We start from the raw sequence: 18194 nt of genomic DNA, 5'->3' as shown, positions 1-18194 counted from the left end.
GGACTTTCAAGGCATCTGTGGAGGGAGTTCTGTACTTGTACAGTGCTAAGCACAAGGGCCACGACTGGAGTTCCAAGGCATATTTCATTCATTTTCAAAAAACAAAACAAAACAACCTTAAATTTAAATGAAACTGCCACACATTTTCTAGTCTATTGCAAAAGGGTGCTGAAGAACTCAAGGAGCTTATTACATTGTTTCCACTGAGGGGAGCGGCAGTGAAGTAATTATCAGTGTTGGCATCTTTAGGGGAACTAGGATAACATATGTCAATATTATAGCTCAGAGGTGGGCAAACTACAGCCCGTGGGCTGCTTCCAGCCCATCAGACATTTTTATCTGGCCCTCGAGCTCCCGCCGTTCAATTCATTAACTACAGATCATACTTTCCTTATTTTAATAAATCAGTTTTTAAAAAACATTTTGATAAGAAAAAAGTGTATGTATGCAGCATATTTAAGGTACTTTTATTAATAAATATTTGAATTCTGTTTGTGCATTTTTGATTGACTTTGAATTTCCATCCAAATAAAGTTTACACAAATTACAACTTAATCAAAGAAATTCATCATGTACCATTTTCTAACACAATAAATGTAAAAAGAATCTGAATAAATGTATATTAAGCTACATAATTGCTTAAAATAATTGTGTATAATAGTGTATCCTCCTGGTTTGCAACAAGAAGCCACACATTTAGAAGAATGAAGTCATGCCATCGCAATGTGATATACAGTGAATGAAGATGGAGGAGAAAACAGGGTTTAGGAAAAACAGGAGAAAAAGAGTAAGCATCCTCCATCTGTCAGGATGGAGGAGCTGCTTCCAGAGAAGCCACATCAGAAAGTGGCAAGAAAGTCAGTTTTCCCATGATCAATGTCCGTTTTCTCACCTTGAGATAAAAAAAGTGACAAGTAAATTTTGTACTTTTTAATTTAATTGAACTATAAAGGTTTTCCTTTTGGCTCTAAATATACTTCCCAACTAAAGACCAAGATTTTGCCACTTTTACAATGCATAGTACCGCTGCTGCATTACTAGATGTGCAGTCCTGCTGATTGACTGCAAGGAGCTGTTGGTCATAGTGAGTAGCACCTCGCTCTGCAGAGTGGCAAAATCTGACCCTAGGAATTTTAACACTTTTTCCCCCCAGCAGTGGATCTATGGAATCAACCTCCCCACCTACCATTCCAATCCCACAAACTACATCTAGGATTTTAAAGTAGTGCAGAAGAGTCAATTCTATAGTTATTTTCTGCCTCTTTGCCCCCCCCCCTTTCCTCTTATTCTATATTTCTTATTTCTACTGAGGCAGGCAGGTTTATGAGGAAAGGAAAGCTAATCCATTATTCCTCCCTTCACTCTGATTTGACATCACCCTCAGCTCAATAAGGCTTTTTTGAAAAATCGTCCCCAATATTTTCAACTTAAGTGCTCCTTCTCAACCACAGAAGTGGTCTCTGCAAAACAGAGTTGAGATGCTTGCTCTGCTGCTATTCACGTTCTCGGAATAAAGAGGACTTCAGTTTCTAAATCTCAGCAATGGTGGCACTAGGTCAGCATTTTAGGAGGATCAATTAATTGACTTTCAGGAGTGCCTTTCAGTTCCTTTGCTGTGGCTATTCAATGAAGTGCAGGTGCCTTCCTTGAAATGCTACTGCTGCTTTGGAGCCCTTGCTGGAAAGTAAACCACAATGTAGGAAACTGATGCAGTTGCCCTACACAGGGCTTTCTTCTTGATGACAGAAGTTCTACATCGTTACGTCTGAAGCTAAGAATGACACACATTAAGTGCTAAAAGGGTGCATGGTGCTCTGTAATGTATAGGAGAGCTATGTCAAACAAGTAACAGAGTCCCTATTCCACTTCTTAAAAGCACAAGGTGGTTCTACTTATTATTGTATATATAGAGAGAATGGCAATTTCATTATCGACAGTGTGGAAAAGGTGTATCTTTAGAAATTCTGTAAGGAAGTAGAAAATGAGAATTTGGCACACAAGGGTGTTCCAGTTGTACAGCATAAATGTCAAAAGGAGTCTCACAAAGTCAGGCATGGTCAAAGAAAAAAATAAGGGAGAGGTCAGGAGAGAAATCTGGGAAAGGTGTAGTGATTTGAACTGGATACAGTAGAGCAGTGGTTCCCAAACTTGTTCCACCGCTTGTGCAGGGAAAGCCCCTGTTTGTGCAGGGAAAGCTGCTAGAAGCGGCGGCCAGTACGTCCCTCGGCCCGCGCTGCTTCCAGCGGCTCCCATTGGCCTGGAGCAGCGAACCACAGCCACTGGGAGCCATGATCAGCCAAACCTTCGGACGCGGCAGGTAAACAAACCGGCCTGGCCTGCCAGGGGCTTTCCCTGTACAAGCGGCAGAACAAGTTTGGGAACCACTGCAGTAGAGGAATGTAGATACCGGTATATAGCACTTGGAATTAAAGAGGGGTATCTTGAAGGCAAGTGGCATAGAACTGGGATGATTGTAAATATATTTTACTTTGATTCACTTCTCATTTTTCTGAGCTGGACAATGTCTCAAATTAGAGCTACCACTATGTCAGTCTAGCACTTTTCATCATCCGACGAAGTGGGTATTCACCCACGAAAGCTCATGCTCCAAAATGTCTGTTAGTCTATAAGGTGCCACAGGACTCTGCTGCTTTCATTAACACTAAAATCACTCTTCAGTGAATAACTGAAAGCAACCACAGAATTCTTGCAAGAAACTGATTTACAAATCTTCAGATTTATACTACCTTCCCAGCCACAATAGCTAGATACAACAGCCTTCGGTTTATCATGTAAATGGATATTCATTATTTAACCTTCTAGTGAAAAATCTGCTCAGAATGGATACTGCACAATGAAAAATGGAGAAACATGTTCCACTGGAATCAATTTATGACCACTGCTTTAATGCTGTTCTATTCATTTACAAGCAGAGTTCTAAATTATACAGTTCAGTTTATAATTCAACCCACAACTTTGGAGTTTTATAGCACTTTAAAGCAATCTCCAAGTTACTTCTCAGAGGCGAAAAAGGATTCCAACTCCCATCAGGCACATCACTAGGAGATGGCAGCAGTATGGGCTCTATTCAAAGCTGTATCACATACTTTCTGGATGACAAAAGGTAATTCATTTACCCCTACTTCTCTTTCCCAATCTGTAAAGATAAATTACCTACCTCATGTTAAAGCTGAATGTTTAGTTCACCAATGACACCCATTGCAAATAATCCAGATGTTAACTGAAATCACAAACCAGAGATCTTCAAAGACGGGAGACCCATGGAATACACACAGTTGGCCAGCTATTCAGTAAAGAAACTTTTCTAACTTATTTAGAGATCAAAAATAACTAACTAACTGGCCCACTCTCCCCTAGTACCAGTACTTTCAAATCAGGCACTGTGTATCTCAATTTTCTAGAAACCTGTTTTATACAGAAAGCTATCATCATATAAATTAGTTACTTTTTTTTTTTGTTTCCTAATCTGGTCAATTAGGAAACAAAAAAAAGTAACTAATTTATATCAATCTTTGCAGACAGCTTTCCTAACCCCCTACCCCAAAAAAAGAAAGAAAAGAAGGCCATATATCACACACTGAGGAAAGGATGCAGATAGAAAAATTACACTAGAAGAATGGGTATTGATCTGGAAAAGAGGACCAGCAACCTCAGCCTCTAGTACAATAAAAGAAAAATTCTTTAAGATACTGTTTCAATGGTACCTCACACCAGACAGGTTAAACAAATATAGAGCGATTGAATGCAGAAAAATGTTTAAGAAATTGTGGTGAAAGAGGAGATTTTATGCATATATGGTGGACACGTCCAGCCATAAGAAAATATCGGGATGCAATCTGGAAGCAAAAGCATAAATTGTTGGTTTTTTATTACCAAATGATCCTTTGGTAATCCTCCTGGGGCTTCCTAGTGAAAATGGTCACACAAAAGGAAATGACGAATTAATCTCTCATCTGCTAGTAGCTGCTTGGCTATTGGTTCAAAAAAAATATGGGAGGCTGTAGTTATAGAAAAATTAAGACATCAGTTACATACCAGCAAAACAGCGGACAGATACTTAGATATTTGGTTACCTTTTATTCAGTACTCAGAAAAAGTACATTCATATGCCAAAAAAAATAAAAATAATAATAAAAAAAAGGCAACATGCCTGACTTTTTTTTTTTTTTTTTTTAATATTAACATCTGACAGCCATATCTGGCCTGTTAAGTATGTGTGTATAGAGATTTCACTTAACTTAATAAAATCACTGGAAACAACAAAGGTGTTGTAATGATACTCATTCTGTAACATCGTAACACCCTGTTAAATAGAAGGATCCGATTACTGTATTTCTGTGTAATGTCTCTAAACAAAAGAGAACTGTTGTAATGATTGCTTTGTTTCTGATATTTACATGACAAGAATTTGTAAACTTGTTAAAATTTCCTACATAAATAGTTAAAGAAAAGCTGAATGTTTGGAGTGCATTGAGACTATCTGATGGAAGTCCTTACTATTTGCCCCAGAATTATGTAATACACTAAAGCGGTTATAGTAAGAAACCAAATATGAACAGTGCATGTTTTCAATAAATACTAAAAGCAAACAAAGTTTAAAGAGCTGGAGTTGTCATTTAATTTGAAAGCCTTTCACTTTGAGATTGAGTGTACTAAATATACACATTATGTTGCTTTTTACTTCTAGGCAGGCTAGGAAAGTGTTACTACACTACCACTAATACAAGCGGGCAGCCAAACTGTCATGTTTCAATGTATGCCTGATAACTAGATTATGCTTGATGCTCAATCTAATTCTTAAACAAGTCTCAAACAGTTTCTCTGTTGTACATCATTGACCTTTGGAGCCCAGAGTTTAAAAAAACCTGGATTTGCTTATAAATTAAGTATATGTGATGGACACAAATGTTACTGTAGATTAATTGCAATGGAAAAGGGTGAATGTATTATAAAGTCCTCTATTGCAAAACATTCCTAGCACATAGTCCTTTGCTTTGTCAAACAGCTTTAAATGCATCTCAATTGTAGTGAAGCTAAATTTGCAAAGTAGAATTATTTTAAACCATTACAAGTTAAGAAAGGAATCTGTTTCTGTACAATAATTCAGAATGGTACAACATTCCCATTTTGTTTGGCAAAGACTCATGACCCCTTTGGCAAGTAGTGAAATCAATCCCTCTTAGTAGCAACTATCAAAACACACATGGAGCCAAAAAATTTTGTTGAGTAAGTTACTCAGTCACAGCAGCCAAAAATTCATTAATAGGCAGAACCACACCGCAGAGATTCTTATCTTCAGCTGCATTATTCATAAAAAGCATTAAAAAGAATCAGTGATATATTTCAACATTTCCTGGTTAGTCTTGGGTTAAGTGCACAGCATATAATTAGCTCACCCAAAACGACAATAAAGGCTATTAAATGAGTTCTTACCTGTTAAACGGATTACCCCAATTCTTGCTTTACAAGCACCTACAAGTAGGAATTTTATTCACAGTTCCCACAACAACCGGGTGGAGCTACTTGTTAATCACAGCCTTCAAAACTTTTCTTCATAGTACAGCAATAATTTCAAGGAAACCGGTTAAGCAATAACCAGATAAGCTGCTGACACAGCTCCACAGAGAATGCTAGCTGCTTATGCCCACAGAATGGCAATAACTCTGACAGAATGGGCTTCAGCTGCTGGCAGGCCTGCAATCCAATAGGTTCATAAGCTTCTCAGATGCTCTGTGTCTCCAGAAGTCCTTCTAGATCAGACACTTCTCTAAACTCATGAACAAGAAAAAGTTTATCAACCACCCATTTGTTTTATTTTTTTTTAAATAGCTAGATAGATTCTTCTTCAGATAGTTTTAAATGACCTTTTTACATCAAATTCTGGAGTCTTCTCTTTAAGAAACATTTGGGTGCAACATTGGTAGTAAAACATCATGACAGAGAGGAATGGCAGTGCCACATCAGCCAGGAATGTTGGCACAATGCTTCATGTCACCATACCCCTTTGTGGAAAACTAGGCGACTAGCCACTTGTCTCAGCAGATATAGGAATTCATAATGATGCTTTGATCACAATTAGCTACATACACAACATTTAGAGATGAATGTGAATTTGACAGAGGTCCTGACAATTATTCTTAGTGGAGTATGTAATACTGAGGCATAATAGCGAATCTGTACATAAGTTTGCAATAAGGTTCCATCATAGGTTTTATATTTAGATACACATCCCTATAACTATGGCTAGATACAATTGGTTTGGCCTCAATGTTACATTTACTCTGAGGGCTAAATATGCAGGAAGTTTTCTTTTTTAAATAGAAAAATATTAAGAATTTCATACACGTTTTCAAATTAAGATCATTAATAAAATTTTATCACAATTTCTTTCTGTCCCTCTGGCACTAAAATGGTTTGTTATTACCCATTCAAGCTTTCCACAAAGTTAAATTTCTTTGAACTCATGCAAAGGTCATATATGAAGGAGAGAGGTTATGACTATTGCTGGACAAGATTTTTCAGCCAAAACTTTTTTTTTTTTTTATGAAAAATGCATTCAGGTTGATTGAAACATTTCACAAATTCATGTCAATTTTGATGAATATTTCAAAGAAAAGGAAAAAATATAGGAAATATCTAATTGGGGATTCATTTTAACTGAACCATTTTTTGGGCTACAGTCACAACACCAAGGAGGAGGTGATAATAGTGGTGCCACCTCCACCCCACTGTAGTTAGGGCACTCAGTCACCTGGGATGTGGGAGACCCAGATTTGAATTCCGCTCTGGAGTGAGGACTGGAATCCAGGTTTTCCCCCTTCCCATCCCAGGTGAGTGTTCTTATCACTGGGCTATAGGGTGTTCTGGGGGTGGGTCTCTCTCAGTCTCTCCTGTTGAATTTCACTGTGGGGGGGGGGGAGAGAGAGAGAGAGAGAGAGAATATCTTTATTGTCTGGTGGTTAGGGGACCCACTGGGCGGGACACCCAGGTTCCAGCCCCTACTCCAATACATATTTACACAAGTGGAACAGCTTCAACAGGAAAGACTGAGAGCCATGGCCAATAGTTTGTTGGTTAGGGCACTCACCAGAAAGAGGAGAAACCTGGGTACAAACCCCTGCTCCTGGGCAAGGATTCACATCTGATTCTCTCACATCCCAGATGCCATTCCTACCTTGGTTTTGGCCATGCCAGAATTGCCTAAGCCTCTTGTGAATAGAGCACTATGCTTTTATCTTAAAAAAAAAAAAAAGTTTTAAATGGCCAAAATAAAAAAAAAATCATTTCTCAAGCAAAATGTTTTGTTCAACATGAAACAAAATTTTTCCCCCAACTTTTCAATCAGCTGAAAATTATAAAAAAAAACCAAAACGTTCAGTTCAGGTCAACCTGGAACAGAAACTTTTTGGAAATGCTAGCAAATCAGTCAGTTATTTGCACAGGTCTAGTTATGACTACGGCAGTGGTTCCCAAACTTATTCCACCACTTGTGCGGGGAAAGCCCCTGGCAGGCCGGGCCGGTTTGTTTACCTGCCCCGTCCGCAGGTTCGGCTGATCGCAGCTTCCAGTGGCCACGGTTCACTGCTCCAGGCCAATGGAAGCAGCTCCCATTGGCCTGGAGCAGCGAACCGCAGCCACTGGGAGCCGCGATCAGCCAAACCTGCGGACGTGGCAGATAAACAAACCGGCCTGGCCCGGCCCGCCAGGGGCTTTTCCCGCACAAGCAGCGGAACAAGTTTGGGAACCACTGGACTACGGTATTAGGCATTCTGATGCATCTAACACTAATGTTAGAGAGACTATAGGAGTGGTTTGCCCTCTAGTGGATGATCAGTAGTCCTTATTCACTGTTTAAAATTACTTCTCCATGGCTGTGAAATAACCTTTTTTCTTCCTATACCATCTCTCTCCTGCCCCCCAAACATCATTTCACTTGTTTCCTAATTAGTTGCTTCATTTAAGTCACTCAGAGTTTTGGGGGAGTGTATTAAACGTCAGCTCCCTCTACACACAAATTGCATTGATTTAATTACATTGATTTCTAAATGGATTTAAGTAAAATCAGTGGGGCTTGTAGAGCCCCGATTGGAGCACTCAAGTTGCCAGCAGCACAGTAGATGGGGAAGGTTTCCTCTGGTGGGCACAGACAAGGCTCTCACGTTGTAAGCAGGGGGTAGTGATTATTTCCAGACCCATCAGGTAAACCCAAAAAGTGTCACAGTGGAGACTCAGAAAAACATCTGACTGTTTGGAAGATTCTTCACATTTTGAGGCTGCCTCCCCACAGTGCTCTCTTCTAATCTGTGAGCTTCTAGTATAATTGCTCTCTTCCCTCAGCCACATCTCGCCTACTGCAGCCTTCTGTAATAGCTGAAGTCCAAATATCATCACAGGACTCAGAAAAGTCTATCAACTTCTCTACCGGACCCGCAGTGTTGGTCAAGTCACCCTGGACTAATAGGGTCTGGAATCCTTAACAAGATCTTTTAAAAGCTATCAAGAAGACTATTTAATAAAAAGCACATCAGTATCTCTACATGTTCAAGGCACTGCTGCATACTGATCCTCACAACATCCTTTTGATGTGGGAAGTAGAGTTCCTCCCCTGTCCTGAACAGTGTATACAGAGAGTGTATATAGTCCATACTAAAACCAAACTCCAGGAGGGGCATTGTAGGTAACAGGCATCAGAATATAAACCTCAACCTAAATTTTCCTCCCCACTTTAACTGTTTGGAGTGCTTTCTGAACAGCTATCCTCTCTGCCCCATAAAGACACACCGATCCTTTTCTAGCCTGGTCAGAGCTAGCAAGAACCACCTATCAGCGTGTGTAGTAACTTATTCTGCATCTTCATGCAGGGTTTAAGCTCAATCTTGGAGTAGCTGAACAGAGGAGTCCTGCATTCCTACGCAGAATTCTAGGAACTCCCAGCCTATATATGGTGACCTGTATGTCTCTGAACACAAAGGATGTCTATTTCAGGGTCTGTCCTGGTGCCCCAGACAGCTCTGTAAGAAGTAGCATTTCCTCCCGAACTGAGCTGCTGAAATTAACAGGAGACTGCCAAGAGCCTGTGTACCTCAGCAACCACCTAACATCAGGCCAGCCATGGAAGGCCACCCTTCCTCTCCTACTCAAAGAGTAATGGGTCCAGCTGCCCTGGAGAAAAAAAACCCCAGAAATCTGTGTGTTTAAGTAAGGATTACTGATTCTATCTCACTCTGTAAAAGCTAACGTGACTTGCCCAAAGTCACACAGGGTGGCTGTGGCAGAGTCAGGAACAGATCTCCTTAGCCTGGCTACATGAGTTTAGTCACAAAGTCATCCTTTCACCTATGGCACCATAAGGCTATGTCTACACTACACACCACTTTCAGCAGTGTGTAGGGTATGCGTAGCCACTCGCCGCAGTGAAAAAAGCAGGCTGCGTCCACAGTGCCATGGGTCACTACACATCAGTGAAAGGCTCTAGAAGTGGAGAGGGAGTGGGAAAAGCTGCAGCAGCAACCTTTCCCCTGCGAGAACCCTTCCCCCTGGCCAAAGCCTTTCCCTGCAGCAGGGAAGAGCTCCAGAGGCATGGAGCTGGCAGAGTCTTTGCCGGCTGCTTCCCCACCACTGGGGCGTTTCCTCACTGCTGGAGTCTTTTCCTTCCACAGGGCATGGCTCCGGCAGCAGGGAGGCAGTTGGACACAAAACAGCTAAAGACAGCAGTGTAGACAGGAAAGGCTGAGTAGAGAGCCCTATAGGGCAGTGGTCCCCAACATGGTCCCCGCGGGCACCACGGCATCCGCCAGGGCATTTATGTGTGCCTGCCTAGTGCCCAGCAGGTGAGAGAAGCCATGGCCCCGCACCTGCCGGGGACAGAGAACTCCGGGGCTGCAGGCTGCGGACACCGGTGTTCTCGGTCCCAGGCAGGCGCAGGGCCGCGGCTTGAGCCGGAGAGAAGCTGCAGCCCCGCGCCTACCAGAGACAGAGAACTCCAGGGCTGCAGGCTGCGGACACCGGTGTTCTCGGTCCCAGGCAGGCGCAGGGCCGCGGCTTGAGCCGGAGAGAAGCTGCAGCCCCGCACCTACCGGGGACAGAGCACTCCAGGGCTGCAGGCTGCGGACGCCGGTGTTCTCTGTCCCCGGCAGGCACGGGGCCCGCCTAGTGCCCAGCAGGGGAGAGAAGCTGGGGCCCCACGCCTGCTGGGGACAGAGTACTCCGGGGCTGCAGGCACCAGTGTTCTCTGCCTTCGCAGCTTCTCTCCGGCTTCTCTCCGCACTACCCAGAACTGCCGCCAAAAAAACAAAAAACAAAACAAACAAACAAAAAAAAAATGCTCCGACTCTGCCATCCCAGGAATGGACAGAATGCCGCCTCATAGCATGTGCTGCCCCAGGCATGTGCTTGCTCCACTGGTGCCTGGAGCCAGCCCTGTATGTGAGTATTCTTCCGCTGCACTGATACTGCTGTTTTCTTGTGCTTTGCAATTTTTTTTTTTTTAAATATTTTGCCCCAAAATGAGTGGCTCAAATAAAAGACAACGTATGTATTATTTCAATGCAGAGTGGGAAGAATCCTATTGTTTTACTGAAAATAAAGGGAAATGTGTTTGCTTATTGTACGGTGGTGCTGTTGCAGTGCCAACAAAACATAATGTCGAACGCCATTTCCAAACTAATCATGGCTCTTTTGACATTAGCCATCCACTTAAATCTGAGTTGAGAAAGAAGAAAATTAATCAACTCAAATCAAACCTATCTGCCCAGCAATCTGTTTTCACTAGACAAGTGGTAAAGTCTAAAAGTGCTACTGTTGCTTCCTTTAAAATTGCTCATCTGCTCGCAAAGAACAAAAACCCTTTCAAGATGGTGAATTGTTGAAGGAAGCATTTTTGACTGGTGCTGATTGCCTGTTTCAAGGATTTCCTAACAAGGGTGAGAGTTTGTCGGCAATACAAGACTTGCAGTTATCAGAAAACGCAGTTACGAGGAGGATACATGCAATTTCAAGCGACATGCAAACTCAGCTAAAGGATGACTTGGAAATATATGACTGGTTTTCACTGCAATTCGATGAGTCAACATATATCGGATACAGCGCAGTTGGCAGTTATGGTGAGGATGGTATTTAGTGACTTCACCGTAAAAGAAGAGTTACTAAAAGTATTGCCTATGAAAGGGCGAAAAAAGGGTGAGGACATCTATAATTTATTCAAATCATACGCAACATCAATTAGTATACCACTACAGAAGCTGTATGCAATCACAACTGATGGGGCACCAGCAATAATGGGCAGCGCCAATGGATTGTAAAAAGAATTAATCCTTTCCGAACTTTGTCTTATCATTGCATTATCCACCAAGAAGCTTTGTGCGTCAAAGTTCTTTCTTTCACGTCATGAATGTCATTATTAAAATAACTTGATTCGAGAGAAACCTTTGCAACTCTGACTTTTTAAGGCCCTGTTGGAAGATGTTGATGATAAACAATCTGACTTTATCTTGCGCACAGAAGTATGACGGCTGAGCAAAGGTAAAGTTCTTGCATGTTTTTTAAGCCTAATTGAAGAGATCAAAGAATTTCTGAAGTCCACAAATCAGAACTTTGAACAACTAGAAGACTCCAGCTGGTTAATGGATTTAGCTTTTCTTGCTGACATCACTGACAAATTGAACATTTTAAATCTTGAGCTCCAGGGAAGAGACAAACTTGGCTCAAATGATAGGTTATGTAAAATCATTCAAAGCAAAACTGATCTTGTGGATGTCACATATTAAGACGAAGTCTCTCATACATTTCCCAAGTATGAAGAAAATGGTACATGACAGTGATTTTAATCCATCACCATTTGTTATCCACATTCAAACACTTCTGGAACAATTTGAAAAGAGATTTCAACAGTTCACCATCATTGAGCCTGTAGTTGCCTTTCTTGTGAATCCTTTTATTGGCCAAATAAAGGTAACAGAAAGGGCTACATCAATTGAGAGTCTCATTCAAGTAAGAACAGAAGACATGGAACTGGAGATTTTGAACTTTCAAAATGCTATTGTTCTAAAATCCTGTGCAACAGATGAAAACTTTTGGAATCTGGTTGACTGAAAAAAGTTTCCTGCCTTAAAAAATGTAGCATACAAAATAAAATCTTATTTCGGTTCCACTTATCTATGTGAAGTTCTGTTTTCAACAATGAACATCATAAAATCAAAATACAGATCTCAGCTTACAGATGCCCATCTTGACGATTGCTTACGAACGGTAATATCATCCTACTCTCCCAACTACGAAAACCTGGCTGAAGAAATGCAGTGCCAAAAATCACACTGATTTTATTAGAAAAAACACGTGAATTAATTATACCTAATTTCCATTAAGTGCTGATGAAAGTATATGATTTACTTGTGTTTAACTTTTTTTCATATTTGTTTGTTTATTGAAATCCAGATACAAGTAACATACAAAGAATATTTTAATTAACCACAACTGGCTATCTATGATAAAGTAAGAATAATAAATATATTTGGACCAGCAGTTCAACAATGTTTTACTTTTTTAAAATAAATAAGATGAAAACTATTTATGATAGTTATTTTGTAAAAACCCCTTAAATTTTCTTCAGGTAAATAAAAAAGAGCAAATTCACATGGTAAGGTGAAAGAGTAATTGCCAAATTTAATTAATACTTTTTACATGTAAAATTACCTTTATCTTATGGATTCATATATTATGTTATATTAAATATGATGGTTTTCATATTAATGTACAAGTACAAAATAAGCCTTGAAAAATTGTTGGTGCCTGACACACACTTCTGAAAACATGAATGTGCTGGCCACAAAAAGGTTGGGGACCACTGCTACAGGGTATGTACTTGGGTACACAGGATTCAGGCATTTCTTTACTGGCCTAAGCAGTGCCTCACCCTCTACACTGCTCCTTTAACCTATGCTGGGCGGGCTACCCAAGTACATACTCTACATGCCAATGAAAGAAGCCAGGAATATAGCCTAAGGCTCACATGATTGTACACAAAGTCATTTCCTTCCTCAAGTTCTCCTGGTCACTAGAAATCCCTCTGGTGGGCAGAGCTACCTGCCGCCTTCTCCTTCCTTCCCCAGCCTGTCCCGTACCCCAGACCCTCCACACATCTCTCTGCAGACTCCCCCTCTTCTGCACCCCCCAGTATTGCAACGCCACCAGGCCTCTGTAGCCTACCCTGCTACTGCATTCTCCCCAATACCCACTCCACTCCGCCACGCCTGTTCCAGCCTCGCCAGCTCAATAACCCAACCCCCTCCAGCAGCCCCCAGCTCGGCTGTGGCAGGCTGCGAGCCCCTGCAATGCCCACGGGAGCCGCAAATCCATCCCTCCACCCACCTGCAAAAAGGGGGCGAACCCCGCTGCTCCCTTCCCGGTTCCCGGCGTGCAGAGCCGCCGCGAGCCCAGGCACCCAGCAGGCAGCGGCCCGCGCTCCTACAAACCGCAGCACTCACCATCTCCCAGGGATGGGGGAGGAGAAACCCCTGTCACACGCACCCCCCGGACAGTCTCCACTAATCACAGCCGGAGCAACACCCTGAGGACGGGGAGGCACAAGGGCAGCAGTCACTTTAAACAGCTGACCTCAACCGAGGCTCTTGCAGCTCGTATCCGGCAGGGAGCAGCAGGGCCGAAGCATCCTATAGCAAACAGGCGGGCTCACAAACTTTGTAAACGAATCTGTGTATTTGCACCCCATTTTATTTGTGGCTGTAATTCTGCTGGATGCCTTGGGAGCCGAGACGGGGGAAAATGTGCAATGCAGTGCGAGCCATTCTGCACTGCACAACTTGTTGGTGTTTTGCTATCCCATGGGAAAATGGAGGCCCCTCTGTTTTCATTCTGGTCGTCGAAGAGTTATTACCCCAGTCTCTTCATGGACTGCTTTGCCGGCAGTCACTTCCCCTTTTTACTTCTTAAAGGAACCGCATTGGAAAGAACTGAATAGCTGATATGTCCAGAAATATGTGAATTTTAAAAGACCAGTTAAAAATCATGTAGCTTTTTTTTTTTACCAAAACTTTGTATTCTCAATAAGGCCAATATTATTGCAAATGGGAAAAAAATAAATTCGAGCTTACTTTAGCACTTAATCTGTTAACCTTTCTGTTTTCCCCAGCTTGAAATATAAAAACTGCTTCATTAGTTTCACTCTAATTTACAGTCACTTTTGCTTACAGTGACATACATACAATAGCTCTCGGGCACCTCTTAGCAAATAACCCACCCACCTATCACTCAGAAACCTCAGAAAACTAAACACTCCCTTCGCGGGTGCTCTTAACCATCAGAATTTACCTCACTCGCAAAGGCTCCAAGACTTGTGTCTGAGGCTCACACAAGGAAATCTTTATTAGGGGAAAGGAACACAGTCATAAACTTGAGAAAACACAGCAACAGAATACATTTGAAAATAAAAAGTAAAATTAACTCCCCTCCCTCAGTAACTTTGGCAGTAGTCCCTCCAACTCCCTTCCCTCCTGCCAGAGAGAATACCCCACAGGTAATACTCCCTTGACAACACCACTTCACCCATCCAACAAATTGGGATCAGTGAAGAGCAGTAGACCAAGTGTCTTTTTAAAGGTCTGTCTCTACCCAAGAAACTTCTTGTCTGGCACGAACACCTAATCCAGTTTAGTGATTCAGCTTTATTAAGGTGCTGGGTGGGTGATTCCTCAGGAAAGTTCTGTTGCTGTCCTGTGTGTCATCTCCCACTATGAACTCCTCTGCAATGGCTCTTGCAGCAAAGTCCTCAGTCTGCATTGTCTCTAGCAGCAAGATCCTCATGGGATGGGAGCAAAGAGTACTTATCACCTTGGCATAGAGGCCCTGCTGCTTGGAAATTATCTTTTTGCCCCCAAAAAATACAAGTCCAAATGTAGTTATGGTGATTCGTTCTCCTTTGGAGCTTCTGGCCATAGGGCTTGCACAAGAAAATACCAGGCAGAAATAGAAACTTAAAGGAAATCTGACAACTTGTCAAGTTAGTTTGCAGTTTAGGAGTTCTTCTGGACTTCTCACTGATGCTGAGTTCTCACACAGCAGCATTAATTGGAAATGGATTTTCTATCTCTGACTAGCTAAGTTGACTGACTGTCTGACTCTTTTCATGGTATAATAAAAAAGCCAATTTAGACTCAATTGAGAGTCTTGTTATATGCTCCAGAGCTGAAATCACTGATATCTAGATCTAACTGTTAGATCTACTTTGGGATAGTGTCTATATTGTAAGAAACGGCCCAGTGTGCACCAGCAGTGAGGCTCTCCCACTAACAGCTGAAACCGCTGAGAGCTGTGTTAAGTAGGGGAGCGGGGAGGCTGAAGACATCTTGGTGAGTGGGCAGCTGGTGGAGAGGTGTGGGAAGCGGCTAGGTGGTTGGTGGAGAGGCATGGCAAGCAGCCAGCAGAGAAGCTGGTGGAGAGGGCCAGAGCAGAGCCTCACAGAGGCATGGCAATCAGCTGTTGGGGGCAGCGTGTAAGGTGCCTCCTTATCCCCCCCTCCCCTGCCTTCCACACAGGGTGGGAGGTGAACTCTGCGGATGAACCTCTGAACTCTGGGGCTGCACTGGCCAAGGACAGCAACTGTGAGTGGGGTACAAAGAAGGGACAGGCACATTAAAGGTACTTTGGGGTTGCTGGATTTAAGACTCTGAGGCGAAAAGGACCCTGCCCAACTTACTTGGGGGTGGGTCTTTTGCTCTTGGTTTGTGTTTATGAGCCCTAGTTGCAGTGTTTTCCCAAATGAATGCTGAGTTAATTCCTGCCTTTTATTAAAAGTTTTTGCTACACTCAGATTCTGTGCTTGTGAAAGGGGAAGTATTGCCTCTTGGAGGTGTCCAAGGGGTGGTGTAATTGTCCCTGGTCACTGGGTTGGGGCTTGAGCTGGTTTTGTGTAGTATTGTTGAAAAGGAACCCCTAGATACTGAACCCAGCTCTTGTTGCTACTGGCTTCACCTGGCAGAAGGGTCACATCTGCATTTTAGCAAACAACAACACAGAACTTCTTTCACTACGAGACTCCATGTCTCCATCCTCACAGCTGGAAGGAACTTTATCTAATGGTAACCCTCAGGAAAATGCGTTTCTAAGGGTGAGTGGACTATAAAAGTGAGGGGCAAAAACAGCCCACTGTTGTCATTCTTCTCTTCCAGTTTTTTCTCTCTCTCTCTTTTACCTAAGAAGACAAAGGAACCATCCTTTTGACTTTGGGAGGGATTCCAACATGAAAATTTGGTTAGCAGTGTTGCTGGGAACATATGGTAAGGATTTTACCTTGAACCAAGTCTAGTTTGTTATGTTTTAGCTACTAGAAAGTGTTTTATCTTTATTTCTCTTGTAACCATATCTCACCTTACTGCCTATACTTGTACTTACTTAAAAGTTAAACAAACTTGTTTTATTCTTTAATCTAAACTGATCCAGTATTGAGTTTAAACTGAATTGTTTGATAACTCCAGTTAAAGGAGCAAAAAGGGCCAAATGACCTCTAATACCTGAATTGTCCAGGAGAGGGTTGGACAGTTCAAAACACATCTTTTGGGGAAAAATCTGGGACTGGGAGTGTGTTGGGCTCACCCTGCAAGTAGTAACCAAGGCTGATGGAAGCCAGAGTGTTTGGAATGTTGCTGGTATGCTGCAGCTATACATAGACACTCAGGGTGTGACCTGGATGCTGTTTGGCCCAGGTTGAGCGCTTCAGCAGCAAAGCATTGTGAGGCACCCAAGGTTGTAGGGCAGGTGGTGACCCAACCACTCACTAATCATCTAGATTACACCACACAAAGTGATGCCCTCCTTATGTCTAGTCCACATTCATCCCTTTGTATGTTCAAACATCACATATCGTCATGGCCTCTCTATTTCCAATTACAGCTAAAGTTTGACTCTCAGGGTACGTCTACACTACAAGACTATTTCGATTCATCTTAATTCGAATTTCTGGAATCGACCTAATGAAGTCGAAGTTGTGTATCCACAATAAATACACTAATTCGACTGTGTGAGTCCACAGTAACGGGCAAAGCGTCGACTTTGGAAGCGGTGCACTGTGGGAAGCTATCCCACAGTTCCCGCACTCCCCGCCGCTCATTGGAATGCTGGGATTTCCCACCAATGCATGCTGGGGGGGGGGGAAATTGTGTGGAGGGTGGTTTTGGGTAACTGTCATCATTGAACCGTCAATCACGCCCAGCATCCCTCCCTGAAAGCGCCTGCGGGCAATCTGTTCGTGCACTTTTCTTCTCAGTGACAGCGCGGGCGCCACAGCACTGCGAGCACGGAGCCCGCTGCAGTTGTGGCCGCTGTCAGCTCCTCGCAACTTATCGTCCACCTCTTCCGCAGTCAGCTGCTGAGAAATTTGGCTAATTTTCAATGGTGCTGCGAGCAGTGGTGGACCATGGGGGACGTTTTACCAACATCAACGTCGGGTGGGCAGGCAAAGTTCATGACGCATGTGTTTTCAGGAACTCTGGTCTGCTTAGACACCTGCAGGAAGGTAGTTTCTTCCCGGACCACAAAATAACGCTTGGGATGTGCAGATGCCCATACTGATCTTAGGGGACCCAGCCTACCCGCTAATGCCCTGGCTCGTCACGCCCTATGCAGGCACCTTGCACAGCGACAAGGAACTCTTCAAGTACCAGCGAGCAGCGTGAACTGTGACTGTTCAGTTTCTTCACAGAGAAGCTGAACCTGCCCCTGTTTCTTTACCAAGTTACTGTTGACTAGCCTCTGCAGTTACATACCCCGTCCACCCCGCTTCCCCAACTTCTAACACACATTTAAAAATTAAAGTACGTGCTCCACTGTAGCTTTACAACAGTGTCTTTATTGATGACTTTGCGTTAAAGGGTTGAAACTGGGACGCACACTGTGCTGGGTAGGGTGTGTGGTCATGTAAAGACCGCCTCTAAAGTCGAGGTTTGACATGCTCCCGCTCCCAGACCGGTCAGCAGTGCCGGACTGGTTGTTTCAACGGATCCTGCCATCCCTCCTTTTTTGGACTCTGTGTGCGGGGGCTATGTGGCCTTGTTGCAGGGGAGGACGGATACAGATTCCTCTGCTGCGTGGCTCTGCGGTCCATTACAGGGACCGTTGCATGACATCTGTAACCCCCCTCCCCCGCTACAAATGCACGTACCACC

General features: G+C 43.0%; 1 protein-coding gene across 4 annotated transcripts in view; it reads right to left on the bottom strand.

Annotated features, from left to right (window-relative positions):
* CPVL (carboxypeptidase vitellogenic like) overlaps positions 1-13639 on the bottom strand; it is a 97957-nt gene extending 84318 nt beyond the window's left edge. Inside the window, exon 1 of one of the 4 annotated variants that reach the window (XM_045007580.1) lies at positions 13503-13639. The gene's annotated coding sequence lies outside the window, so the exon portion shown is untranslated. Of the gene's footprint in view, positions 1-5454; positions 5614-13386 lie in introns of those variants that run through there. The other 3 variants (XM_045007581.1, XM_045007582.1, XM_045007579.1) reach the window with 3 other exon arrangements.
* Positions 13640-18194: the final 4555 nt, after the last annotated feature.

Source organism: Mauremys mutica, chromosome 2 (genome assembly GCF_020497125.1).
Source record: "Mauremys mutica isolate MM-2020 ecotype Southern chromosome 2, ASM2049712v1, whole genome shotgun sequence".
NCBI classification, from domain to species: Eukaryota; Metazoa; Chordata; order Testudines; family Geoemydidae; genus Mauremys; species Mauremys mutica.
The sequence above is the reverse complement of the archived record's forward strand: the minus strand, read 5'-3'. Positions and strand labels throughout refer to the sequence as shown.